Genomic DNA, 12228 nt, shown 5'->3' with positions numbered 1-12228 from the left:
ATCAAAATATTTAGACCTCTGATTCTTTTCTATTTTTGCAGTGAGTTCAGGCATATGCAATGTATATGAATATCTGAAGCAATTTTATTTCTTTCATAAAGCTCTTCCTATAATACATTTTTGCCCATACCTTCGGTAATAGAGATCTGTTACATACAACCCTTTTTTCCTACGTGCACATACAGGTTGTATGGGCTGTGTCCACAAACTTTTTGTTATAGTGCTGTAACGAGTGTATATTCCAAATAAATCAGTCATAGTGATATGAGAGAGCACGCAGATGATCTTCATGGAAAAGAACAAGTTCTTCAGAAAAAAGTCCTGTAAATAAGGTGGCATTTTGTTTATAATTCCCAGGAGAGAGATGTCTTGCTGTGATCGCACTGAGTTTGCTAATATTAGTAGTCAGATAGTACAGCTTACCATAGTATGAGCCAACCATAGGAGGATGCAGCAAATTCTGATATGGTAGATAAAAGTGATACTGTTTGATGGTCTTCTTAAGGCTGTCCTGTAATGATTATCAAATATTGATAGATAGTCTTTTAAGGAATCTGATTGAGAGAGTCAAAGGTGTCCAACATTTGGAAATGCCTCTATTCTCAGCATGTTTCTGAATATTAATCCAAAATTATCTGTTCAAAAATCAATATTCCAGCACAAAGAAAGTTTCAAGAGCACACGGCCTAACTGTGTCCCATCTTCAACACGAATCTGCAATGAATGGCCATAGATGTACCTGCTCAGTGACAGTCTGTGGCAGTCTCAGGATCAGGTAGACAACCAGCCAAGAAAGCCTTTACAAGTATGCAGCAAGGTATTATGGCCTTGTAGGTACCCAACTCAACCATTTTGTCTGTATTGCAGATGTCATAGTGCAAAGTCAGGGAGTACAGATATTTGCTTGCACTTATAAAAAGCTGCAAATCTCATGACAACCGCACCATTCCCTGGCACAAAGTAGTGCTTAAAGAAAACATTACTTATCAGTATTTAATTTACTTTTTTTTTTTTTTAACTTGAGAACAAGACAGTCTGTGAATCAAATTACTTTTAATTTAACAATTGATCATTTCAGCAAATAGCCAAATTTGATTTTAGCAATTTGGAAAAAAAGTCAAATAAAATGCAAATGAATAATTGACGATGAAATAAGGATGACAAGCTACTTGGCAGACAAATGTGATGAAACTGCAGAGAAGCAAGGCCTGCAATCTGCCTTCTTTTATAACATATTATGTTATACACATTGAACTTCTGTAGTCTATTTAAATATTAACCCTTCATATGTTTGCTAGTTCCCCAAGGGCCTGATCATCCTGTAGACTCGTATGTTTTGCTGGCTCGCTAAGCAACTTCTGTTTAACATCTTAGACATTGGCTCAGCTTATCTCACTTCTCATTTCTGACTCCTGCTTACCTTGGAGTAAAGAAAGAGAGCATGAGGAGGAAGGAGTACATCGGTAGTTCAATGTGGTGTGATGAGTGTTGTACAACAGGATGAATTATGATGGAATCCTAGGACAGAAACGGTAACCAAAATAAAAAAAGTAGGAAAACTTAGGCTCCCATTTCCTTGATAAAATGCCCCTGTTTAGAAGGGAAACTGCCAAAGGATTAAGGGATCTTGCTTTAATAGTTTGAGGGGCAAATATAGTGTTTTTGACTATATCAGTCACTGCTTAGATAGAGGGACACTCCCACCTTTATAAGTTTATATCCTACAAAAGGGGAGCTTATTCTGCCCTCCTAATAGCCAATCCCATGGCCACTAAAGTCAGTAGAGTCTTTCCACTGAAACGAAATTATATAAAAATGTCATAACTGTATTTTTATTGCACCCTCAATAGAAAATCTTAGGTGGTCTGAAAATGTTTTTGTTTTGTATACATATTCAAAAGAAACACTTGCAACATGTATTTTCTAACAAAAAAAAACCAACAAAGTGAGAGGGCAGTGGGGGTACCTTCTTCCCAGAAATAAAATCAACTCAGTGCAACTCTTACCCAGAGCTCAAGGGATTAGCTAATTATACAGGCATATAAACTTTCCTTTACACAGATATCGAACAACTTTCTTCCTGAAAACAGAGCCGACCCTGGAAAGCGCTGAATGACTTTCTGTCTTCAAAGAATTGCATACCCAAATCTGTGGACTTGACAATTTATTCAAAAGCAGCAATAGTACAGAATTACTGGAATGCTCTTAGTCCTAAAAAGATTAGAATTGGCAAAGGCACTCCAGAAGTTACTTAAAATTTGTCACTTTGTCAGAACTCTTCCTTTAATTTCTGTTGCTATTATTATTTGACTTATTTAAAGGAATATTTTCCTGTGGCCAGGTGTACTTCTACAACACTCAGAGTTTTGAAACATTCCCATGTGATTCCTTGGGAAGATTGCTTCACAGCCCATATTTTAAATAAGCTTGAATTTAAAAAGTCATCCTGCCAGCTGATAGCTTAAAACATTCTTCAGTACTCCTTATCGGCACTATCTCAGATATTGTCAGTGATAAAAAGGGCTGCGCGTTTTAGAGTTGTGGGGGAGCACCCTTGTAAATCCACCGAGCTTATAACCCAGGCGTCATCAGAGAGCTCACACATAAAGGCAGACTCATTAAGCAAAACCAGGTTTTGCAGCTACTGTACATAGTACGTAATAGAACCATAATAACCTGACAAAGGATTTTACTTCTTTCTTGATCTAACAAGTGTCTTATTAAATATCTGTTGCTTTTATAAATAACTCACGGTCGCCCGCTCTCCCTTACCACATGCATGCAACTTCCCCATTAGCATTAGTAGGACTCACATGTACATGAGAGAGACTGTTGAACTGTGCGATATATATTCTATTTATAAAACTTGAAGATCAAAAGTTAGCCTTAATGAGGCAAACAAGCTATGCTTGCTTTTCTATTCTTATTAAAGGTAGCACTTGTATAAATTGTTTTCTTCAATCATTTTAGGGAAGCTGTTTAAAGTAAGTACCATGCTAATAATGTAGCCCTAGGTGATTAGGACATCTGAACATTTTAAAATGTTGATTAAATTAGGAAGGGGGAGAAGGTTTTTTAAGACTATGAGCTCATATTCATTACAGTAAAGATTATTAAGACATTGGGAACTCACTAAGGTAAAAATCATTATCTTTGTACAGCAAATTTAATTTGTAATAAACAAGCTTTTGATCATTAATTCTCACCACTGTACTTTATTCTGTGCATTGTTCAAATTGGATACCTTCTGTAATAAAGCCCACTGGAAAAAGAAAGAAAAAGATTTTTTCATATTTTTTTTGTACATTTCACCTTGTATTCAATAAGTAACTGGATAGTTACAGCAGGTGGAAAAAAAAAAAAAGCAGAAATACCGAGCAAACAACACCTTCGTAAAATCTTTTCTTCAAAGAAATAGCAGAAGACACAGATGACATTGATGAGGGGAGGGTGTTATTGTTCTTCTCACTGTTTTGATGTCATTACCATGTTATTTCCATTGTTCTGACATAATAACTTGTTTGTTCTAATTGCGCCAATCTCAACAGGATGATATTTGTGTCATTCATCAGCATGAATAAATAACTTATGGTTTACTGTGTAATTCATACATGTCAAACATACATACAGTTAAAGCTTTTACATGCTATAGCATTCAATGTATACATTATCCTATTGCAGAAAATCTTTTTTATTTTAAAAGGTGTTTATCAAGCAGATAGACTTAGATGTAAATAATTAGGTAAACATGAAAATTGTGGCCACTGCCAGTCATGGGATGAACCTTTTCTTATGCGTGGACTAGGTTGTTCTACTTTTATGATGGTTTTAACACACTATTTTCAGATGGAAGCATTATTTCTGCTCATTTTCTATGGATCCTCGAGAGCAGCAGACCAGTGGGAAGCGTGTGCGTGGGGGGGCATATGTGTAAAATTGTTTTTTTGTACAAGCTCTTTTTCATGCAAGACCTTTCTCACTGTTGTTATTCACGCTATGTATTTTGGGATGCTGTGCTGTCTATTGAGCACTGTGCCTGTTGGTCTGCTTAGATATATGCACGAGCAAATGGTGCCCTGAATTAAAAGGCTTGCATTGCTCTCCAGAATTGCTGGCATAAGGTATACAACCAAAACCTAAAATAGAGAGGAGCATTTTTCATACAAGCTTCTCTGTAAATTTTCTGCCTCTGCCTGCCAGACACATTAACTAGTGGAAATAAAGTATAAGGCACTATATCAAAGCTGTGTATCTTTCTGAGCTTTTGTGTGTGTGTATACATGCATTTTTTTATTCTCCCTGTCTACATACTCTCTGCATAGTTCATATACGTGAGTGACTGTCTCTTTCTCTCTGTATATATATGTATCTATCTATTCGCATGCTTTAGTCCAGTCATAAAATTTTATATTTCAATGATACTATTTCACTGACAGCACCTCAACTAAAAATTTTGCTATAAAAGATGTGAAAACAGAAAAGGCAATGCAAGCTACAGTGTGTTTCAAGTACAGAAATCTCCAGCAATGAGGCAGGAAATGCAGTCCGGGTTTACAGTGGTCTTTTTAGTAGATGTATACTAGCAATTAATTTGATCTGTAGTCTAAGAGGCATTTTATAATTAATTTCTCAGCATTTACCACATACAAGCCATCACTTTAGAGTGCTATGTCATTAACAAAATCCCATTTTTTCATAGAGAATAGGCATACTGATCTACATTTTCCCATGCCGCCTAGCCAGAATGGACTCGAGGGATATTATCTTATTCAGAAAGAACCTTTCAAGGTTGAATAAAAGAAATGGTGCAGGGTCCCTGGGAGAGGGAAGTGATCATCATTTTCACCTTCAACTCTTCTTTGATGTGGCAGAGTCAATTTTTAATCAGCAGCCATCAGACTGGGCTTCATTTCGCCTTACAAAGTCCTATTACTCTGCCACTTTCTGGAAGGAGGTGATAAGGACAATGCTCTTCTTTTTCTCTTCATAGAGCCCCGCATATGATGAGTCCCTTTGGAGAGGTTTGATAAAAAAAAAAAAATGAGTGAGTATGTAGGGATAAAGGTCACCTCTCTGCCAGAATTAACTCTTCAAGACAACAAACTTTTGATTCCAGTGTATTTGTTTTTAACAGTTCTTCTGTATTCTTCTGTATGTAGTTTTTGTGGTCAGCAGTAACAAGACAAGGGTTAATCCCCATGAAGCTTTTGATCTAAATGCTACTTCAGATTATTGGCCTGCAATAGAGGAAAAAAATAAAATGGAAAAAAAAAAAAAACAAACCCCAAAACAAATAAACACACACCTCAAACGCATACCACTGGCTCTCAATTGCTCCAGTGCTAAGTGGAAATTTCGAAATGAGCAACACAAAGGAAATAGCATAAAATTAAAATATACCTATTTTATCAAAGTATCTCAAAGTTATTCTTTATTGCAAAGAGTACACCACAGACCCTTACAGATAAATGACAGAAGAGATATTCTCTACAATCACTGAAACTGAAAAAAAAAAAAAATCCCCCCTCTGGAGGTGTTTTTTATGTTAAATAAACCTAAATTATTTTTTAAACTATGCATTCATGCAGAAAAAAACCTCTATAATCTCTTAGTATCATTTATTGTAGTCAGCAGTCTTAATTGCCTCCCTGAAATGGATCAGAGTTCTGGGAATTACACACTAAAATGATGTTACCACTCTCCAGTCTTCACATTCCTTGATATAATCTCATTAAAAATATCAAGCCTCTAGGTGAGGGAATACATATGGATGCTAAATGCATTTTAAGCAGGAGCACCTAAACTGATGACCTAGTTATTACAGAACAAAGCAGCTGAAGATGAATTTTAATGCTGAAGTAAAGCAGTTTGTGGTTTTTTTTTTTGTTATTACTATAATTATTAACATGTTTTTGGGCTGAATTTTCTTAGTACCTCTGGAAAAAAAATTACAATTCTGAACCAATCAAAACAGTGAAATGACATTTTTGGAGCAACGTAAACTCTTATTTTCCAGTAGACCACACAAGTTTAAATAAAAAAAAAAAAAGGAACTGAGTATCGGTATAATGCAACAGTTTCATTAACTATAATTACCATAAAGAGATGGGAAAAGAGATATGCCAAGTTCCAACTTCTGTTTCAGAAGTTCTAACTGTGTTAAAAAAAATAAATCTCTAGAGAAAATAGACACATCTCCCAGCCAAATAAATGTCAAGGGAGGGGGAAGTTATGCTGAATTCCACATATGAAATAATTAGATTTCCTTTTATAAATTGCAAAGAATACTTCTTCAATAACTAAGAGTATATAGCCTGAAATATCTTATGTGCTCTTTGTTCTGATGTGTTGCAATAAAAAATCATTTTGTCTCTGGTGCAGATTAACAGAGGCAGTATGGACTGGCCTTCAAAAAAGTAGTTAACAAAATTTGAAATATTTCAATATTTTATTTTCATTATCTGTGTTATCAAGCCGGCTGGGTGTAAGTGAGTCCAATGGATTACACCCAAGGTGCAGGACAATATAAACTAATTTGATGAAAAGAATGAGTGCTACATGACACTACGCTTTTGAAGCAAATGGTCATAAACACTTTCCCAGTGATTGCAAAAGATTAAAAAAAAAAAAAAAGCGATGACCTAACTGGAAGTGAGGTAGTTATGTTTTTTATATATGATAAACTCACATTTCAGAGGTTTATAACCCAAGTGCTGAATTTTTTTTTCAGAAAAACACCCAGGAAAATAATGCATAAAACTTTTTTAATCTTCTTTTATTCTTTTCTTTTTTTTTTTTTCTTTAATATTATCATTGGTTTGTAGTGAGAAATGGCCTGCTTGGGGACTGGTGACACAAGATAGTGCATTTCGTGTCATGGCTGCCAGTTCAGATCTGTCATGTGTACATGAGAATAATTACCCTCTGATGGCTGTTTAGTGACTTGTGTTATAAGTAGCAGTATCACAAGGGGTGATATTGGGCACTGTAGTGGAAGTCTCCGCAGGGAAGGCTAAGGATTACTTGAGAAAGAACACTGAATTTCCTTTTTCCTTTCGGGAACTGTTTCTCCAAACTAGGCCATTATCTTGCAGAAGCTTCCAGTCTTACAGCTTGGAGAGGATTTAGTGTTTCTTTTTTTCTTTCTTTTGGTTATAGTACCATAACTATCATAACCAATTAGGGACAGAAGCCTTCTCTCACCTGAGAACTTTTAATAGTCTTTCACTTTATCTTCATGGAGGGTCAAACTTGACCGGTATGTTTTGGTTTAATGGATCAGTCCTCATTACTCTGCCTAGCCCTAATAAGTTGTGTGAATATTTTGCTACACATTCACATGGCCAGATCTCTTCCTGTTCTTGAATAGGGCAAATGGAAGGCAAGGAAAGACTTCAGACAGAACCACCTGAGAAGGATTAGCTATGGAAACCATTTGAATTGAGGTACAAACTTCTCCCTAGCACTTGGCTATATGGGGACTTTTTCAACCTTTAAGGTTTATTTTTGGTCCTATTATTGGTCCTATTATTTTTGGTCCTAAGCTTTAGTTCACAATTCCAAGGAATACAAATACGGAGTATTGATAAAAGGTCTTGATAAAGGTCACCACACCTGCCAAAAGGCAGCCTTTTGATATAACATTCCTCATACATAATATCACGATTTCGAGTTTCTGTCATGGCATCTTGTTTCCTCAGAAGTATAGCTGAGTGGGATCTGAGCTAATTTAGGCAGATCCTTAAGCTTTGTAACCTCTAGATTTGCAATAACTCTGTTCATTAAGATAACGTCTGCTGATGAGTCTCAGAGCATTGTATGGTGCAGACTGTAATGCATTCCTTGATCTAGAGCACTGAAGAGACTTGTGTCCTACTGCTGTGTCTGCAAAGAGGGGATCTACACACGTCAGATCTGCAGACCCAACCATCTAAAGGGCCTTATGCCCTTGAAAGACATTGGCCAGATGTAGGAGACAGAGGTGAACGTGAGGGTCATTCCCAGCCACTCTTCAGATTCCAGTTTTCTCACTGCATATAAATTATTTTAGTGTCCTACACAGCAACAGCTTAAGGAGGTTGATTTTTAGCCGAAGTCTGTAGGCACAACACAATCTTTCCGCTGCTGCTGCACCATCAGGCCTGCCTCCCTTAACATCCCTCCTGCTCCCCCATACAAAACTACAACAAAGTTACTCGCACATTTCCTCCACTCATTTCAGTCAAAATTCAGCTGGTTAAATCATCTAAATTATTTAGTTAATCTAGAACATTTTGATTTTAAATGTATTAGTAAACAGCGGAGCTGTCAGAATAATGAGTGGTAAGCTACAGTGGAGTCATAAGGTTATTACATTTCTCAGCTGGCACAGATGCATCAATAAGTGTACATTTATCTACAACTGGAAAGACTTGAAGATCTAACAGGAGAAAAGCAAGAAGAGCAACTGAGGTACCCATTAAACTAATGAGGGAGATAAACTTCTAAACTGTGTATAGGGGTGTCATTTAATGCTCATTTGGTGGATGAGAAGCTCAACATGAGACAGCAGTGTGCACTCACAGCCCAGAAAGCCAACTGCATCCCGGGCTGCATCAACAGAAGCATGGCCATTGGGTCAAGGGAGGTGATTCTACCCCTCTGCTCTACTCTGGTGAGACCCCACCCAGCATACTGCATGCAGCTCTGGGGCCCCCAACACCAGAAGGACTTGGATGTGTTGGAAAAGGTCCACAGGAGGGCCATGAACATGATCAGAGGACTGGAGCACCTCCCCTATGAAGACAGGCTGAGAGAGTTGAGGCTGTGCAGCCTGGAGAAGAGAAGGCTCCGGGAAGACCTTATAGTGGCCTTCCAGTACCTAAAGGGGGCCTACAGGAAAGACGGGGAGGGACTCTTTATCAGGGAGTGTAGCAATAGGACAAGGGGTAATGATTTTAAACTTAAAGAGGGGAGATTTAGGTTAGGTATTAGGAAGAAATTCTTTACCGTGAGTGTGGTGAGGCACTGGAACAGGTTGCCCAGAGAAGTTGTGGATGCCCCATCCCTGGAAGTGTTCAAGACTAGGCTGGACAAGGTTTTGAGCAGCCTGTTCTAGTGGGAGGTGTCCCTGCCCATGGCAGGGAAGTTGGAACAAGATGATCTTTAAGGTCCCTTCCAACCCAAACCATTATATAATCCTATGATTCATTTAATGTAAAGTCATAACCATTAACAAAAGCATGAATGCTGCTTACAGGAGTATGCAATGAAATGTCCATCACACAACTTTGAAACTGAAAACCTTACAAACAAAATTTATATGACATACAAGGTTTATGTTAAAAGAATCTTGCTCAGGTTGAAAAGTAATGTACTCAAAATTTAGGAAATATAAAAGTTAGGTAACTTCTACATATGTATGATAACAAGCAAGCCTGAACAATAGGATTGCATACTTCCACACTCTCGGTGGCCTCATTTTATCTGTTGTCCAAGATGATCCTTGGCAATGAACCTCTTCATCACTTGTATTCTCATTGCTATTGTTTGACCATAGACCTTACTGAATGTACACTGCCCAGATTCTGGTCTGAGTACACAAAGGCTAAGTTCCGTAGCAATTTTGCCGTGGCCACTCATTAATGTTGTATATACATAATTAAAAATGTTAGTTAATGTGTTTCCTGTGATCAGAAGTGATAAGCTGTTTTACTATTAGGGAATTTTGGTATAGGATGGCTTCATTTATTTTGATTGAAGATAGATATGTCAAAATCTCTGAAAATTTGAGAAAAGATATTAAAGTTAGAAATACACACTAATTTTAGAAGGCCTCAGAACCTGATTTTTGAAGCCCTTCACCATTACATTGCTCGTGATACACATGGTACACAGGCCCACCAGTTAATTAGTCTTGTAGATCACATACTAAAGATTTTCATCCCCAAAATGAAGAACACATAACTTTGGATTACCTTTTGAGAACTTGGTTTAGCTTGCATTAACATTGCATAGCAACTCATGAGAGAGGCAGGGACAATGCTAAAATCATCAAAGAGCATTCAGTCAGTATTGCCAAGAGGTAAACACTTCCTTCCTTTCTTACTGGTGTTACTGGGTTTTATTTAAGAACCAAAGAGTTTGGAGCTGTTACATCATTTCACAGTCTTGACACAGCACATACTAATTTTTCAAAGGTTTGGAAATTTTTGGAATTTGGCAGTGCAGTAATATTTAAGTCTGTGGTATAATGGTGCCTTCCTACCAAAAGCAAAATCTTTGTGCTAAAGCAAGAAAAATGTCAAAATATAAACTTTCCTATTATTTCTTAACGTAGGTGAAATAACGTATTCTTCAGATACATCAGAACTGTTAGACAGATATCCAAGCAGTTCAAGATTGTCAGGCTTGTACAGATGGAAAATGGAAGTACCAAGTAGCCCTAGTAGTAGATGTTTATGACGGCTCAGTCTTTATTTCTCACAGGAGGAAAACAGGAGGAAAAAAAGTCCTTCTTGGTGGATATAAAACAAATTTCAAATATAGGGGAGAACTTCCTAAATAATAGCAATAACAGAGTTCCTCACAGAATATCTCATGATTGTCACTTTCAGAGTTACCTTACTTCTCCATGATTCCAAACAATTTTCCAAAGTCTGTTATAATTTCTAGCACTGCAAAATGTTAGTTAGAACTATTTTCTAACCTAGGATCCCAAGCATTTCCAGAATATGTTTTACAAATAAAAAACCTTGGTGTTGAAAGTAATCCATTAAGCAGTCAAAGATCTCAGATAACCAATGTCACACAAAATGGTCTGGGGAAAAACAACTGAGTTCTCTGGTTTTAAAATATTAGTGGATATTTATCTCTCATCCTGACAGTTACCTCCAGGTTCATGACTGGCCAAGCCCAATGAAAGAAAGGATTCAGTTGTAGAGGGAAACACTGAGAGGCAGATTTTTGATTTTTTCTGATTGTTAATTCCATCTTTCCCAGGTACAAAAGGAATGTAAATTTGGCTCTTTGTTCTCTCTTTTTTCTCTTTTTTTTTATTTTTTCTTTTCTTTTTTTCCCCTGAAAGGAAAAAGGAAAAGAAATTATGAATATACTGTTTAGTACCAGGGGAGATTAAATGGATTTCATATTTAGACAATTTGCCTTTTAGTACTTTTGCTGGTAATACTCCTATCTGGGTTTGAGATACGCCAGATCTTAACTATAGCAGTTTCACGGTACAGGTCTATTTGCAGTTCACTGTTCTGAGTACCTCACGCCAACCTCAGACTTACAATATCTTCAGTTCCCAGAAAAAACACCTTCCAATATTGCAAAAGAATGTCTTGCTAAAACTGTTATTTCTAATCATATGTAGTTTTTCTCATATATTACATTTGTTTTCGCCACTGTTTTTCATGTCTTCTCAAAGATTCCTCAGAAAAGAGATATCATTTGACATATTGAAGGTTTTTTTCTTCACATTACCTTGTTAATTAAAACTTGGTGGGTGTCTGTTTATGTGCAGGTCACCTTAACAGAATATTTTTGAACAGTCTTCTCTGCACTGCCAAACATAAATTGATTGTATTCATTAGGTGCTAATTTAATTAGAATTATGTTACGCCTCCCATTTTCACACTTAAAAGTTATTACTATATCAAACTGATCTTAAAATTAAAAACTCATTACGAAACATTTGCAAATACTGAAACATTTCCTTAGCGGCATCAATGCCTCACATTGCGGATTGACTGATTGATTGATGAACACTGGTCATTTTATAATGACAGAACTTGTATGTCTCAAAGATTAGTCTTGAAGATATACTAGGAATTCAGTCTGAATAAGGCAAAAACATTGTCAGTACTTTAACCACTGTGTATTTGTTAGAACTCTGTTATACTACTACTATTTGCTACTTCAGCATTCACACTTGAAGGAATATTTTGTACCTACCCACTCATCTTCCCCCCAGGAAGAAGTCTGGAGTGTAGGTCAAGAGTTAGGCAGCTTTCTATACAATAAAAAAAAATTAGTATCTGATTTTCTTCCAACTTCTGAATATGCATAAACAGTACTAAAAGAAACTGAACCATACATTTCTGAAGATTTAGAAGACTGTTCTTAAGTGCCTGGAAAGGTGGCAGAGCCAGCCAGTAATGATTATTCAGACAAGATACTACCCTCAGTAGGTTAAAAAGCTAGTAATCGGGCCGCCTTTTTGTCATGTATGAACTGTGAAATACG

This window comes from Chroicocephalus ridibundus, chromosome 2 (genome assembly GCF_963924245.1).
Source record: "Chroicocephalus ridibundus chromosome 2, bChrRid1.1, whole genome shotgun sequence".
Classification (NCBI taxonomy): Eukaryota; Metazoa; Chordata; class Aves; order Charadriiformes; family Laridae; genus Chroicocephalus; species Chroicocephalus ridibundus.
Note: the sequence above shows the minus strand (reverse complement) of the source record.